Genomic DNA, 4,760 nt, shown 5'->3' on the forward strand with positions numbered 1-4,760 from the left:
ACGTGACATACTGTCTTTCCACGCGAATCTAAAGACCTCTAAATTAGTTTGTTTCCATTTACGCTCTAAGTTACGAGTTTCTCTCTTGATAACATGCGTAGCACTGTTGTACCAAGGTGCTTTAGTTTGTAACACTCAGCTTAATTAAGGCAGGATACACAAAAAAAACTACGGTTTATACCCTCTATATGATTTTCTTTGAATAGAAATGTTCTATTTGTTCACAACATAAACACAACAAACAAGATGGAATAATACCTTAAAGTGTATTCAATAGAAGCACCAAAAATAAATATATACAGAATAGGCAATAAGTCCGGTGAGTGTGTGTGTATGTTCCAGTTCAGTGTAAGTGTGTGCGTTGAATCGGCCTCACCGGTAAGCCTTTCAAAGTCCGTGCACAGGAAGAGTAACAGCGCTGTCCTGTGAAGCGATCTCCAAGGTGAAATAATCCACTGGTGTATTTCCGCAAAGAGAGTCCAACAATCACAGTCAATGACGAGCAAAAACAAAAGGTGTGGTGCGATCGATCGCTAGTCCCAAACGAGCAATAGTAGCGTTGCTCTCGAACGCCGACTTTCCGGCTCTTTTAAACGGAAGTGAAAGTCATAACTCCAGCTGATCAGACTGACGTCACGGGGATTCCCTGAAGCTCCGCGAACAAACTCTCGCGTGAGAGAACAGGAACACAACCACATGGCCGGGCAATCAAACGAGGAAGAATAATTATAAAAGAACAGCTGTCTGGTAAGAATTATACAAATACTTCACAGCAATATAAAATATTCTTTCCTTATGTGGCCTAGCTACATATTCCCCCCCCCCCCCAGCCAGCGGCATCGGAGGAGAGCGTCCATAATAGCGCTTCAGGTTTACCACATTCAATATATCGACTCTAGGTGGGTTGCCCCAGCACACAGTGTAATTTATTGGCCCTGTTTTACTTTTAATTTCAGCTGGACCCTCCCACTTGGGCGCTAGCTTGGCAGAGAATTTGTTTGCTGAATTAGAGAGAGGATGGGTTTTAATCCAAACCAGGTCACCCGTATGAAACTGCGCATTTTTTCTACGGTAATTATAATACCTAGCTTGTTTGGCTTGGCTCATCCTCATTCTATTCCTCACTTCTTCCATCATGATGTTTTGTCGTTCTACCAGGGAATATGCAGCTTGATCAGGTGAAGGCGGTCGGTGGATAAGACGTTCCAGTGGTCCTAGAATTTGTCTACCCAGCATGAGCACAGTTGGTGTTTTTCCGGTGGTTTCTTGCTGGGCAGTGTTAATGGCATAGCGGAATTCTGGTAGCCACTGGTCCCAGGTCTGATGATGTTGACCCACGTATGCAGCAATCATAGTTTTTACTGTCCGGTTGATTCTTTCTGTTAGGTTTGACTGTGGGTGATAACTCGTTGTGAGTTTCTGAACACAACCCCATGTTTTGCACAGATCGCTCAGAAGACTGGACGTAAATTGGGGACCCCTATCGGACACCAGGTATTTGGGTACCCCCCATCGTGTAAAGATCTCCTCTCGTAGAATTTTCACTACTTTCTGGGTCTTGCTGTCTCTCAGAGGGAACATTTCCACCCACTTCGTGAAATAATCAACAATGACAAGGAGGTATGTGTTCTGTCGTTTACTGGCGGGGAAGGGTCCCATTAGATCCACCCCCAACGTGTGTCCAGGTTCAGTGATCTGTGTACTCTGCATCAATCCAGAAGGTTTTGTATTGCTAGGTTTGTATTTCTGACAGATCTCACAGCTTTTGACGTATTGGCACACGTCCTTCCTAACGGACGGCCACCATGCCACGTCTAAGATTTTCAGCAGAGACTTTAACTGTCCGAGATGACCTCCAAGCGGATTATCATGGTAGTAGTGCATGAAGTCAGCGGTTAATGATAGTGGTACTACCAACTGATACTTCTCTCCTTTATCCTTCATAGGAACTTTGCGGTACCACACCCCTTGGAGGTTTTCAAAGGTGATGGCTTGATCCTTGACTGATCGAGGGGGAATGTTAGATTGCAGGTCAGTGATGGTATTGTCCAATTGTTGAGCTTTAGTAATCTCCTCCAGAGAGTGCGGTAATGTAGACGCATGGTGTGATATGGATAGACAAGGGGCAACATCAGCATCAGGCGTACCCTGGACCCGGGATAAAGCGTCAGGTCCCATGTTGAGGCACCCTTTTCTGTGATGGACCTGGAAGTTGAACTGTTGCAGGCGGAGTGTCCAGCGAGTTAGGCGTGAGGAGGTTTTAGGGCAGTTGAATGCCCAGGCTAGGGCCGCATGGTCAGTGAAGACGTTGAAGGCTCTTCCCTCCAAGTAATGTCTCCACTTTTCAACAGCCCAAACCACTGCTAGACATTCCTTTTCTGAAGTGCTGTAATTCTTCTCTGCTCCAGTTAAGGTCCGTGATGCATATGCCACCACCTTTTCTCCCTCCTCTGACTGTTGAGTGAGGATGGCGCCCAGTCCTACCTCACTAGCATCCGTGTGAACTTGGAAGTCTTTGGAGGTGTCGGGTTGTATTAACACCGGTGAGTTTTGTAAAGCTAGCTTCAGTGCATCCATACTTGCTTGACATTCTGTGGTCCACTCCCACTTGACTCCTTTCTTTTTCAAGTTGTTCAATGGTGCAGAAATGTCCGCGAAGTGTGCTATAAATTTATGATACCACCCCGCCAATCCTAGAAATCTTTGCAAGGCTTTGAGATCGTGCGGGATTGGGAACTCTGCAACAGCGCTGGTCTTCTCTCGGTCAATCTCCACTCCCCTCTCAGAGACTATATGGCCGAGGAATTTGAGCTGTCGCTTGAAGAAGTGGCTTTTCTTCATGTTCAACGTCAGGTTGGCTTGGGTAAGTCTATGTAGAACCATGTTGAGATGTTGAACGTGTTGATCTAGTGACTTTGAATAGATGATGATGTCGTCAATATAAACAAAACAAATCTTCCCCCTCAAATCAGACAAAACTCTCTCCATCAGACGCTGGAAGGTAGCAGCGGCATTTCTGAGCCCAAAAGGCATTGACTTGAATTGAAATAGCCCCTTGGTGGAGATAAAAGCAGTTTTTTCCTTACTCTGGTCCTCCATCTCCACCTGCCAGTATCCAGACTTCAGGTCCAAGGAACTAAACCAAGAGGCTCCTTCCAAGGATTCAAGGATGTCGTGAATTAACGGCATTGGATAAGCGTCAGCCACTGTCTTGCTGTTCAGCCTCCTATAATCCACGCAGAACCTGTGAGAGCCATCAGGTTTGGGGACAAGCACCACAGGTGAAGACCACGGCGAGAAAGAAGGTTCAATGATATTGTCTCGCAACATCTGATCTACTTGTTCCTCTATAATCTGCTTCTTAAGAGGAGAAACTCTGTATGCCCGGGATTTTAGGGGTATGTCATCAGATAATGTGATTTTGTGTCGTACTATTGAGGTTTTACCCAGGTTGTTGGAGGTGGTGCGTGGCCAGGCGGAGCTCAATTTCAACAACTCCTCCTGATTGTCAGAGTCCCACGTAGTGCTCTCGGGGGAAATGGACAAGAGTTCTGGAAGTCTACCAGTGGATGGTAGGGCATAGTATAAATTCAGCTTTGCAGCCCTATGAGGAAGATCTTGACCAGCCGGGATCACAGGACCTGTTGGAATCTGCGATGGCAAGAAAGGGTAATAGTTGTTTCCTTTTTCAGATCTTAACCCATATCGGCCTCTTCCCACTTCTAGGACCGCTCCAGTGTCCCTCAGGAAATCCAGACCAGCAATAAGAGGAAATGCGAGGTGAGTGTCTTTTAGGATATAAGTATCCAAACTGCAATCTTGGTCATGCCATTGAATCTTAATCCTTTGCAGATCTCTGGACTGGTGAATCGTGCCGTCCGCCATTATGAACCTCTGTGGACTGGAGGTAACAACTGAGGGAATCTCACCTTTCAACTGTTTCCACAGGCTTTCTTGCATTAAAGTGTAAGTGCTACCTGTGTCTAATACAGCCTTCACTTCTTTGCCATTCACCCTTACAGGCACCATCAGGAGAGAGGACAGGGGATGGGGTTGTGCTAGTGTTACTCCAGCCAGGTTTTTTGGAAAGGTACGTTCAGCAGATTTTTTGTTGGTCTTTTCTTTGCTGCTCTGAGTACTGACTTTTTGCCAGTAGTCTTTGGCTCCCATGTGATCCTTTTCCACCATAGATCCAACCTTCACCAGCTGCTCAACCGAGTTGACGGTTCCCCTCATACATCCCGCAACCCTGGGGTTGATGTTGTTAAGTATTCGATTTACTAAGTCCTCCTCAGATATCTCTGGCTTCCATTTCAGACATAGGGCCCTGTAGTCATATGCAAAGTCCCTCAGGCGCTGTTGTGGCTGCTGAACCATTGTCCTCAGCTTTTCCTCCACTTCTGAGAGGTAATCATCTGAAAGAAAAGCAACCATAAATGCCTTTTTGAAGGATTTCCAATCCATTACCTTGACCTTCTCCGCTTTCCACCAGCTCAGAGCAGGTCCCTTCAGCACCGTGCTCAAGGTTCCTAGGAGTTCAGTACTGGGAAGGGGCCGGATCTCCAGGAAGTTCTCACATTGTTCGATAAAGTTGAGCACCTCCGCCGTATCACAGGAGTCACCAAAAGAGGGGAATTCGATGCGGATAGGAGGTCGGGCACAGAATGAGGATGAACCTGCCACTACTGAGGAGGTAAGCACATTAGAGTGTCTATCATACATCGGATGTTGAACGTCATAAGTATCATTGAGGGGTTTAT

At 46.3% G+C, this 4,760-nt stretch overlaps 1 long non-coding RNA gene across 1 annotated transcript; it reads left to right on the forward strand.

The window, feature by feature from the left end:
• The first annotated feature begins 3,548 nt into the window (after nucleotides 1–3,548).
• LOC143746405 (uncharacterized) lies at nucleotides 3,549–4,090 on the forward strand. The gene is made up of 3 exons (XR_013206536.1): nucleotides 3,549–3,780; nucleotides 3,853–3,907; nucleotides 4,023–4,090. It is a non-coding gene; the product is annotated as an uncharacterized LOC143746405 (long non-coding RNA).
• The last annotated feature ends 670 nt before the right edge of the window (nucleotides 4,091–4,760 follow it).

The sequence above is a fragment of the Siphateles boraxobius genome, unplaced genomic scaffold (genome assembly GCF_051911475.1).
Source record: "Siphateles boraxobius isolate OS27281-9 unplaced genomic scaffold, OSU_SipBor_1 22, whole genome shotgun sequence".
In the NCBI taxonomy this organism is placed as follows: Eukaryota; Metazoa; Chordata; class Actinopteri; order Cypriniformes; family Leuciscidae; genus Siphateles; species Siphateles boraxobius.